At 41.7% G+C, this 12,099-nt stretch overlaps 1 protein-coding gene across 4 annotated transcripts in view; it reads right to left on the bottom strand.

Moving 5' to 3' along the window:
- tenm3 (teneurin transmembrane protein 3) overlaps positions 1 to 12,099 on the bottom strand; it is a 1,130,593-nt gene that overhangs the window by 733,346 nt on the left and 385,148 nt on the right. For all 4 annotated transcript variants that reach the window (XM_078561809.1, XM_078561821.1, XM_078561828.1 and 1 more), the window contains one exon: positions 2,940 to 3,035. The gene's annotated coding sequence lies outside the window, so the exon portion shown is untranslated. The remainder of the gene's footprint in view (positions 1 to 2,939; positions 3,036 to 12,099) is intronic.

The following is a 12,099-nucleotide window of genomic DNA, read 5'->3' as shown; positions in this document are numbered from 1 at the left end:
AGATGCTTCATTTCCAGTGAATCGTTTAACACCTTGCTGATAACAGCCACCTAGTCAGTATTTTCAGCTAGCGTGTCCGGACACACTGGTTTCAAACTGTTTACCACAAAAGCACTTCCGCAAAAATAATCAGCGCCTTCTTCTGCACTGTTTTTAATTAAACAATCTTCACTTTTGCAGACAATTGAATCTGCTACCAATTATTCAAACAAACGTTCAGGCGCGTTAAACCACCAAAGAGAGCTCTTCCAACGCCTTGGTGAATAAATACACTGTTCAGCATGCTACAGAGGCATAGGCACCATCTAGCTGCTGGGCTTGATTCCCAGTCTGTGCTGACTTGGCTGACCTTAATTCTGAGGTAATGCAAATGCTTCAGCAACTCTAGGCTAGCATGAAGACATCAAAATAAAACAGCAACCAATATTCCTGCTCACAATAACTTCAGTGATTCTTGCTAGAAAAACACTCATGTCCGGTTCTGGGCGCAACACTTTTGTAAAGGTATGAGAGATGGTGCGGGAAAGTTTCACGAGAATGGTTCCAGCATGAGGGCCTTCAGTTCTGTGGATAGACTGGAGAAGCTGGGGCTGTTCTCCTTGGAGAAGAGATTACTAGAAGATTTGACAGGGGTGTTCAAAATCATAAAGAGTGCAGTAAAAGTAGGAAGGGAGAAACTGTTGCCATTGGTGGAAGGGTCAAGAACCAGAGGACACAGGTTTTGAGGTGATTGGCAAAAGGAGCAAAAGGTGACATGAGGGAAAACTTTTTTTACGCAGCAAGTGGTTAGGATCTGGAATGCACTGCCTGAGATTGTGGTGGAGGCTGATTCAATTGCAGCTTTCAAAAGGGAATTGGTTAATTATCCGGAATGAAAGAAATTGCAGGGCTACAGGGAAAAGCTGGACAAACAGGACTAGGTATGTTCCTCCTGCAGAGAGCCAGAACGGGACATGATGGCACAGGCTGACTGCCTGCATTGTAACCATTCTATGATTCTATTCCAAATGTAGGCTAGCAATGAGGGCAGAACTGACACAGGTCTGATGCCCTCCATTCTTGACTAGCCTGGCAATACTCAGGAGCTAGGTTCACAAGAAGAATGGTCATTTGCTTGTTCTGGGACCCGGGGAATTGTGGCCCAACAACAGTCATCATCTTCAGGACAGGAGTGACTAATGAAGGCCCGGTAGTCAGAATTGAAAAGGGGATCTAGATAAAGAAGCATTGAGCTGTTTGCATGGTTAACAGCACACCAAATGCAGTTCGGTTCACTCTCATCACACTATTGAACCAGTGAATGTCTGTTACCAGGTTAATAAATTGAAACTCCAAAATAAATTGCAGTGCTTGTTTTTAGTTACAGCAATATAGGCAGTCCTTTGTAGAACAGGATCAGAGTAACCAGATCAAAAATGTGTCTGGTTCTGCCACTTATCACCATGAATGTACTGCACAGGCCGGCTCAATGACAAGTCCATTAATCAGCATACCTTAACATGTTGACTGTTTCCTCCAAAGCCTAATTGTCTCAACAGTTTTACATTGCACACTATTTACTTTCTAGCACTAAGTGCAATATGCGGTGATGATTGTTTTTAATAGAACAAGCAAAAGGCAAAAGGCACATCACTTTCATCATGTGCTGAGCAAAAGGAATTAATTCTTCAGTAAGCACCATTCATATTCTCCCAAGTAAAACCACTTTGGGTACCTTAATAATTAATTGGGCATAGTTAATTATCAATATCTGAAACATTCAATTGCAAAGATCCAATGCCAATGGACATGTCGAATTAGAAGGCATCACTTGTTCAACACAAAACTTCCCGCTAAGTGCGACTTGTAGCATTCTTTTTTAGCCAAAGGGTGCAAAAAAGATTTACCAGAAAGTATCCAGGGATGAGAGAGTTAAGATAAGTCGATAGGTTGGAGAAGCTGGAGTCGGTCTCCTAAGAAGAGATGTAATGGAGGTGTTCAAAATCATGAGGGGTCCAGACAGAGCAGTGGTGGAGGGGCCAAGAACCAGAGGACACAGGTTTAAGGTGAATGACAAAGAACCAAACTTGACATAAGTAAACATTTTTTTCATGCAGCGAGTGGTCAAGATCTGGAATGCACTGTCTGAGAGTATTGCGGAGGCAAATTCAATTGTGGTTTCAAAAGGGAATTGGATGAGCACCTGAAGACAAAAAAAATGCGCGGGGTAATGGGGAAAGGGCAGGGACGTGGGACTAGCTGAACTACTCTTGCAGAGAGCTGGCAAACACTCAACAGGCCGAATAGCCTCCTTTGGTGCTGTAACCATTGTATGATTTTATGATTTCAGAAAGCCTTGTTGCAGAAATGGCAGGATATTTCAGAATCACAGAAATTTAAGCAGAGGAGGAGGCTGTGGGGAATAAGTGCAGAGCCAGCGCAGGCATAACCTGTCAAGTGGCCTCCTTCTATGCTGTAAGTTTATATGATTGTACAAAGCTTACAACTTTTAATCAGGACTGCCTTGAAAGAAACATGGGGAGCTGAATGTATGTAGCCAGAAAATGTTGTTCGAAATCAACAGAAAACCACTGGACCGACGAGAACCAATCTTTAGGCATTACCTTTAAGATAAAGAGTCAATCATGCAGTATTCTAGCTGCCTAATGACATCAGCTATTAGCTGAAGGCAGTTCTAACAAAGGCTCGACACCTGAAATGTTAACTTATTCATTCTTTCCGCAGATGCTGACTGACCGGCTGAGTGTCGCCAGCATTTCCAGCTTTTTGTTTCAAATTCCGCAGCATCTGCAATTATTAGTTTGCTTTTTGTTGACAACAATCAATGATTTTCAGACGAACTCGTGCAGATGTTCACTGCTTGCATCTGGAGGGATGTAATGTATAGCATTTTTCTGTATGAAGACTTTCAGAGGATTAAAACAGGCACAGAGACTTACCTGACTTAAAGCTGTTCAATTGTGTGTGTTTTTCTGTTCAATGCGCTCAATCCCCTCACTTGGTCCACTGGGTTCGGTTTATCAATCTCAGCCTGCCTGTTGGGTGCATTAAAAATTAAAATTGACTACCAACAATAAATTGTTAACTTTCCCATTTTGGATTATTCTGTTCTTAATAATTGATGTTGTTCAAATTCATAAAGGAGTCAAAATAATTCAGAAGATCATAGGCACTGTACAACTTTCATTATTACTTATCACAGAACCATATCAAAGAAATTACAGCTTGGAAGGAAATCTGAGCTGCTGATACTGACTCAATTCTCATTTCCTTGCTTTCCACCTCCCCACCTATGACCATATATATTCTTTTTAATATACTTACACAATTCCCTTTTAAATACTGTCGCAGCTTTTGCCTCAATAGACCCTTGTGGTAAAATATAATTTGGTGTGGAAAAGAAAATTGCACAGCCTTGTGCCTTCACTTGCCCAAGAACTCAAAAGGTTTCAAGGCACTTGGCAACTTTAAAAAACGTGTACTGTGCTGACCCCATGCAGGGTAACGTGGTGACATTTAACGTGCTGTTACTAACTTTATTTGCTGCCAATATCTAAGATTTTTATTTCCTCGACAGGAATTAGGGAATCCTAAGGTGCACAGCCTATGGAAGCGTGAAGGACTGGGGGAATGAAAAAAGGGAAGGTTATGAAGAAATAAAAAGGAATGATCAAACTTCAATGGAAAAAACAAAGTTTTCTTAATTCTGATGAATTAATATACTCAACAGTTCTGAAGAAGAGATTATTTTCATAGGGGCTAACTGACCATCAGTGCATCCCCAGTATATTTTATTTTTGTTTCAGTTATGTAGCTTTTTCCTTTTAATTTATTTTCACAACAGCACACAAAAATGTACGTTTCAAACATGCAAGACTTCAATAACATCACTCGTTAACCACAGAAATAACTTAGAACCAAGTACCACAGGGGCAGAGGAGAAAGAAAAATAAGAATGAAAAGACAGTAAATCAAGGAAGCTCAAGAGTGTAGGGAAAGACTCGTAATATAAATGTTAATATGTTTGTTGGCTCCACATGCTGCATACCTACCCAGCCAGGTGACTGCTATTCAATTTTTTAATAATTTGTTGAAGGTAGGAAAACAATGTTTTATGAAGGTAGGAAAACAATGTTTTTATATAGCATTATATAACATTATAGCATGGATGTCCCAAAGCGCTTTAAAGGCAATGAAGTCCTTTTGAAGTGTAGTCACTGTTGTAATGAGGAAACACGGCAGCCAATTTACCCAGAGCAAGATCCCACAAACAGCAGTGTGATAATGACTAGGTAACTGATTTCATCGGTGCTGATTGAGGGAAAACCACTGGCCAGGACAGCAAGGAGAACTTCCACAGGATCTTTCACACCTACCTGATAGGGCAGACAGTTTAATGTCTCATCCAAATCCTCTCCTTATGGCAGAAATGTTGGGGTATGATTGCAAGACTTTCAACTGTGCTCTAGTCTTAGTATCCCTGCTTTTTTGCGATGTTGATGGTGAATGGTAGACAGCTATGCAACTCTAGGGGGTGGTGGCATCACCACTACTCACTCAATAACAATCAGGAGTGTCTGCTGCTATCCCAACTGAAATCAGTGAAGCTAGCACAAACCAGAGACTCAATCTGGGAGCCTCCAGGTCTGCAATGTACTGGGGTAGCTGGGGGTGCGAGGTTGGTGGGGAGGTCATGTCAACCATAGGAAGGTGACACTGGTGCAAATGTCTCTCCAAGCTCAACCCAATTACTCACTCGACATTTTGTAAGTTAGTTGTGTTGGGCTCATTCTGAAACATGCATCTTAGTAGTCCTGTCTACTAATATAGAAGTGATACTTTTTATGAAGTGTACCACCCTTTAAATACATCCATTAAATGCATCCATAGCAAAGGAAAATCTTCTACGCTTTCCTGTGGCTCAAGAATCCCAGCAGTCAATGTAAAAAAAAACCACACATATATTTCAACATTCTTTCTGGTAAAATAAAATGATAACCTAATAATTTCCATATACTTGGATACACCGTGATCAATGCGGGTTGAGCTATATTAAATAAAGTAGCCTGTATGTGTGTGTGTGTGTGTGTGTGTGGATGTCTAAATAATCATTTATACACCGTATTAACCCTGTTAAAACTTTGCTCTAACAAAATCTGTGCCTTTTCAACTACTTCATTATTCCGACTGTCACAGTGAAACCTTTGGAATCACAGAATGGTTACTGCACAGAAGGCAGCTCTCTTTAAGAACTATTCAGCGAGTCAAAGAAAACCTTTCTGGGTTTTTTTGGCCATATAGCTTTGTAACTAAAGACACATTTTACTGGTAATTCAAAATAACGACAGAAAATTCAGGGGAAGGAGTGAAAAATAATGTCATCAGCTACACATTTTACTGGCACAACCATCAGCTGGGATTATGTATGTGTTTGATGAATGTGATCTGTGCAGGTCTTCTCAGCTGTTGCTTTGAAATTACTATAGAAATGGTCTTTAGCCGGAATTTTCATCGTGGATGTGATTCTCATTTGCTGTACCACGGTGCTGACTTCTGAATACCTGCTGCCAATAGTGTGGTAGCTGCCTTGTGCTCAAACAAAGCTATTTGGTGAAGATAATGAGCTCCTTGATGCAGAAAACCATGATTGTTCTTTTTAACGGATTAAAACACTCAGCTCCGAACAATTTCAACTGCCTGGGAAGTTCAGAAGAGTCCCAAGGCGCCACCCTTAAAATAAGCCTTTTATTTTAAATGAATCCAAGGAACATCAGTGTAGCCAAAGAGCAGCGATCCGAGAATATACTTAGATTTGCAAAGTATTTAGTTGTCGAGCTGGTTTTCAGGTGAAATTGGAAATGGCTGTTCTGTTTTTTTTTATTCCTGATCATTATGCCCATGAGTAATCATCTGTTTTTATAGCTAAGATCAAACTTGAGAGAAGATTTCCCAGAAAGGAAAAAAGAGTAAAAACCGGGAAATAAGCTGGTCCGAACTGGTCTTGTATACCTTAAAATGGAACACCAGTAAAAACTGGGAAATAAGAGTACTGTTCCGAACTGTTTTTTTTTTCCTTCTGTGCTATGGAACACAAGGAAAGAAAATCGAGGACAGGAAAAGATTGTACGGCTAGATGATGGTTTAACCCACCCATTTTGAACCTGCTGCATTTTGAGTTTTCCTGACTTTTGACTTCAAAACAACCTTTGACTTCAAAACAACACCTGGCAGATTGCTTCAAACATCATCAATCTGTCAGTAAAGGCGGCTTTCTGGGACATTCTAGAACAATGGGCCATAATCTTTAAAACTAGAGATAGGCCATTTAAGTGCAAATTCAGAAAACACCTATACCTCACAAAGGATAGTGGAAATCTTTCTCCCAAAATGTTGTAGTTGCTGGCTCAATCGAAATGTTCAACACGACAATCGATAGATTTTTATTAGTTAAGGATATCAATGGGAATGGTGCAAAGACTGGTAAATGGAGCTGAGGTAAAATCAGCCATAAATTCACTGAATGGCAAATTAGGCTTGAGGGATTGAAGAGCCTACATCTCTTCCTAATATAAAAGCAAAAAAACTGCGGATGCTGGAAATCCAAAACAAAAATAAAAATACCTGGAAAAACTCAGCAGGTCTGGCAGCATCTGTGGAGAGGAACACAGTTAACGTTTCGAGTCCGTATGACTCTTCAACAGTTCTGTTGAAGAGTCATATGGACTCGAAACGTTAACTGTGTTCCTCTCCGCAGATGCTGCCAGACCTGCTGAGTTTTTCCAGGTATTTTTATTTTTGTTTTCTCTTCCTAATATGTCTGCTCTAAATTTATTTTTCATTAGTCTGAATTTCTGGTCCTACTGCCTGGCTTCTTATGAATTCACTTAATTGTAATAATTAACGCTTGATGAGATCCCTCCTTGACAGTCTTATAGCTTGTGTACAGCACATATATACACTATTCGCACCAACTGGTCAGCATTTAGGCTCCAGCCTCCTCCCACCTATCTTTATTAAACCTTGTCAGTATATCCTTCCATTGCTTTCTCCACTGTGTATTTATCCAGCCTCTCCTTAAATGCATCTGTGCAATTTGCCTCAGGTACTCCTTGGGCAGAATATCGCGCTCGTCAGGCAGGTGCACGCCCGACCCGAACGAGCGTAAATGACGCACGATGACATCAAGCGAGCGTCCTGCCATCATCGCGAAATTTCAGTCAGCGCGCCCGCCAACAATTAACAGGTCGTTCAGTGATTACTTTTTTAAAAATTTCAAACTAATTTCTAACATTTTTAACTTCTTAATTTTTTTTATTTTCGAAATTCCTCAACTCCCTGAGGCAGCTCTGTGCCGCAGGGAGCTTTTACTGCGCGCACAAATTCGCGAACATCAGCGCTTGCGCTCCTCCCGCCGCCATCCCGGCAGCCCTGCAGGGCACGTTTCACGGCCAACCAGCATGAAATCCATGTCGGGGCCCGATCGCGGGCTGTGGTCAGCTTCGCTACTGCTCCCAGGCGCGCCCGCCCGACGAGGGAAAAATTCTGCCCCTTGTGGTAGTGTTCCATATTCTTACCTCTTCTTGGGTAAGGAAGTTTTTTCTCAATTCTCTATTGGATTGATTAGCGACTACCTTATATTTATGTACTGGGGGCGGTAGTATAATTGTTACGTTACTGGGCCGGAGATCCAGAATCCTGGATTAATGATCTAGGAACTCGAGTTCGAAGGCCAATATAGCAGCTGAGGATTTTCAATTTAGTGAATTAAATAATTTATAAAAACCAGCACCAGTGATGTTGAGCATGTAACTATTGGATTGTGGTTTAAAACCCATCAGGTTCACAAGTGTCCTTTAGGGAAGGAAATCTGCCTTCTTAGCTAACTGGCCTGTGTGTGACTCCAATGTGGTCGACTCTTAACTGTCCTCTAAAATGGCCAAGCAAGCCATTGGTTGTCAAGAGATAGCTCACTACCATCTTCTCAAGGGCAATTAAGGATGGACAATAAATGGTGGCCATGCCAGTAAAACCCGCATCCTGCGAATACATAAAAAAAAGGTGATCTCTAGTTTTGTGCTCACCACAAGTGGAAACTTTACTCTATGACTACCCTATTAATTACATCACATCATCTTAAACATTTCCATCAGGTCATTCCTCTGCCTTCTCTTTCTAGAGAAAAGGGCTCAGCCTGTCTGGCCTGATGGGAATATCCTCCAGTTCTTGTATCATCCTCGTGAAGCTTTTTTTGCACCTCCTGTATAGTACCTCTTTATGCTTTTGGAGAGCTGTCCACAGTGCAGCGATGTAAGTAAAATTCAATCCAAGTTGAACTTCCTTCCTTTCAATTCTATTCCTCTAGAGATGAACGCCAGTGCTTGATTTGGTTTTTCTGACCATATTAACCTGTGTCAGTGCCTTTAGTGATCTATGTATTTGTGCCCCTGAATCCCTTTGCTCCTCTACGCAATTCAGCCTTATTTTCTAAGCAGCATTTGGCTTCCTTATTCTTCTTACCAAAATGCATCACCTCACACTTTGCTATATAGAAATTGATTTGCCAATTACATGCCCGTTCTGCAAGTTTATGACTGTCTTCCTGTATTTTGCCGCAATCTTCCTTTTTGTTAACCGCACCTCCCAATTTGGAGTGGTCCGCTAATTTTGAAATTGTACTTCCGCTTTCCGCGTCCAGTTCATTAATGCAAGATGTGAAGAACAGAGATTGAGCACAAAATCTAGGCTAACACTCCACTGCTGTACTGACCACTGTCGGACATGCCGTCCTTTGACCAAGCTTTTGCTCACCTGCCCTAATATCTCCTTGGGGCTCAGGGTCATATTTTGTTGTATAATGCCTTGGGACATTTTGTTACGTTAAAGGTACGATATAAATTCAAGTCGCAGTTGTTGTGATCGCCTTTTGGACGAGACATTAAACCAAGACCCCATCTGCCCACTCAGATGGAGGTAAAAGAAGAGCAGGAGAGTTCGAAGAAGAGCAGGAGAGCTCTCCTCAGTGTCCTGGTCAACATTTACTCTTTTACTGACAGCTAAAACAGATTTGCTGATCAAATATATAATGTTGTATGTTTGACATTATAACTTATCATAATGTCAAACTATGACATTGCTGTTTGAGGAACCTTTCTGTGCACAAATTGACTGTTATATTTTCTGCAATACAACAATAAATGCACTTCAAAGTGCTTCATTGGTTGAAAAACACTTTGGGACATTCTGAAGTCATGAAAGGTGCTATAACTATAAGTTCTTTTTTTTTAAAACTGCTGCCTATCAAGAAAGTGATCACTTTGGAATTCCAGACATTTACATATAAGCACCCTAAATCTGGATCCAACTTTTAAATTTCTTTCAAAGTTTCTCACGCTAGAAACACAAGTCCTTGCAACCTTCAGTAATGCATTGTACTCAGTCTCCTGCAGTCAAGCTTCTGAAAGAACAAGCAGGAAACTTTCGAAGTGTGATACACACAATGACAAAGAACACAGCACCTTGCCACCAGCGCACCCACCCCCCCCAGACCTCCCAAGTAGTAAATTAAGCACAGCAAGTTTGTATTTGATGTTTATGCAAAGACAGTGGCATGGTCCTTCCTAAAAGAGTTAATAATGAAGGTAAGTTCCAATTTTGATAATGTACAGTTTCTGTATATCAGCTGACAGCCTCACCTCCCCACAAACACTGAGCCCATTGACTGCAGGGTCCTATGGACAGAGCTGTGTGGGGTAAGATTTCACTGCAGAGTAGAAAAGACTGTTTTTTGAGAGAACCTTTAATGGGTCAAGTTCACGAAGAGTGAACTGATCCATAAATGATTAAGGTGCAGTTAGCCCCATCAATCTTCCGCTCGCTTTTGCCACAGTTTGCAGAGGGCTTTTGTTATAAAGATGCCATCCGCTATCATCAAATTATTCCATTGTAAAGTGAAAACAGTGCTGTATTTAACAGAATAGATGGTGCCTTTAACCTAAATTCCCAAGTGATTGGACTTATATTTCATGTACCGATACAGCGATGATAATGAGACTAATGAGAGCTGATTCTGACCTAGCAGGTCTGCCTCACCGATGAATCATTCTCGACAAACGTACACTTTTAATTTGGAAGAATTTTTCCCCTTTCATGTGTGGGTCTTGCCTAGGAACTAATTTCATACTTTTAGCAGCAAAAGCCTGAGGTCTGCTGCACTTTCTTGTTAAAAAGAAGTTGAACGTTTGTTTAAAAAAAAACTGGTTTCATTCTTCAGCTTGTGAGTGGCAGAACTGCATTATTAGATACTGTTAACAAGCAGTGCCCAAGGCATCCTGTTCTTTTTTAAGTGTCTATTGAGGAAGAGTGATTTTTGAGCATGGCCTGGTGCACTGGGGTCTGGATAAGGTTGCACTGGGAATAATTATGTTTATATCACATGTACACACATATGAACACAAGCATTCCAATCCACACTACAAAAACTGCCTTCAATTTTCTCCCATTTTACAAGGCAGGAGGGTTTACTGAACTTCAAGTCAGCCGCTAAAATTATTTTTACAGCCTTAATGATCCTTTACCATGTACCCAAGCATTCTCATCAAAAACACAAATGCGCAGCCAATGTGCAGCAACTTTATTACACAGCTCTCTTGTGTCGCCTTTTAAAAGAACACCATTGTTTTACAGGGGACTGCTTTCCAAACCGGGAAAATAAAAACTTAAAAATCGCACGAGGCGACTGCGCTGTTATCTGTGAGATTTCTTCCTATTTAACACATGTCAACTGATCGGCCCTTTGAAGGATTACAGAATTTAATTTTCTTTACATTCCCACATGCGCTGCAGTTTGGTTTGTCATACCTCATGAAATCCACGATGACAGCTTCCTTTTAAGGTGAGAGGAGAAAACTATAGAGGAGATGTGCGGGGCAAGTTTTTTACGCAGAGGGTAGTGAGTGTCTGGAATTCCCTGCCAGAGGAGGCGGTGGAAGCAGGTACAATAGTAGTGTTTAAGAGGCAGCTTGACAAATACATGAATAGGATGGGAATAGAGGGATACGGACCCCGGAAGTGCAAAATGTTTTAGTTGACGGGCAATATGATCAGCGCAGGCTTGGAGGGCCGAAGGGCCTGTTTCTGTGCTGTACTTTTCTTTGTTCTGTGCTCTTTGTTCTTTTGACCTCTACTCTGGTCATGCTAGAAAAAAATGGGGGAGCACGTACCTCATGCGCACTCACTGGCCTTTGAACAGATCTTTGAACAAGAAACAACTGAGCCATGAGTACAAAAGAGGTGGATGTGGATGGGCGTTTAATCTTTCATTCACTAGCTGTAGGGTTGCTGAGAAAACTGCAGCGGTGAGTTTTTGACTCATGGTGGTGGCAGCGAAGGGTGTTGGATTATCAGCAGCTGCTTTTATTTAGTGTCAGCGGGGTGTTTGCTGAGTTAGCTGGTTGCGGAGGAGCAGGTCTTGCCCAGCCAGTGGCCTCCCCAGTGTGAACCTGCTGGATCTACCTGCTGGGATGACTAGTCTCATCGCCTGCCTGGCAGTTTGCCACCAGCCACAGAAAATCTTTGCCTCAGGAGGTGGTGCAAACACCGTATACTGATGCCGGTGTAGAAGCAGCTTGTAACAGGAAGTGTTTATTGCCAGGTTGTTTCCCACATCACAACAGTGACTATACTTGAAAAGTAGCTTGCTGGCTGTGAAGGGCTTTGGGGTACCCTGAGGTCACGAAAGGTGCTACATAAATGTCAAGTTCTTTCTTCTTCCTTTGTCAAGGGTCAAGTTTGTCCAAATTCTGCTGCTCATGCCCTAACTCTCACCAAGTTCCATCCACTCATCAGATCTGTGCTCCCTCTTCACCTTCATTTTTAAGGTCTCATCCATTCAAATCCCCCCCCAACTGGCCTTTTATTTTCCCTTCTCTGTAACCTCCTGCAGCCCTACAATTAACCCTCTAGGAGCTCCGTGTTCCTTCAATTCTAGCCTCTTGCACATCCTCGACTAGGTTTTCCCCAAGCAGCCTTCAGCTGCCTAGACTCTAAGCTGCAATCCCTTTCTTAACCTTACCATCCCTTTCTCTCTCTCTTTCTGCTCCT

This window comes from Cetorhinus maximus, chromosome 2 (assembly GCF_964194155.1).
Source record: "Cetorhinus maximus chromosome 2, sCetMax3.hap1.1, whole genome shotgun sequence".
In the NCBI taxonomy this organism is placed as follows: Eukaryota; Metazoa; Chordata; class Chondrichthyes; order Lamniformes; family Cetorhinidae; genus Cetorhinus; species Cetorhinus maximus.
Note: the sequence above shows the minus strand (reverse complement) of the source record. Positions and strands in the feature narration are given on the sequence as shown.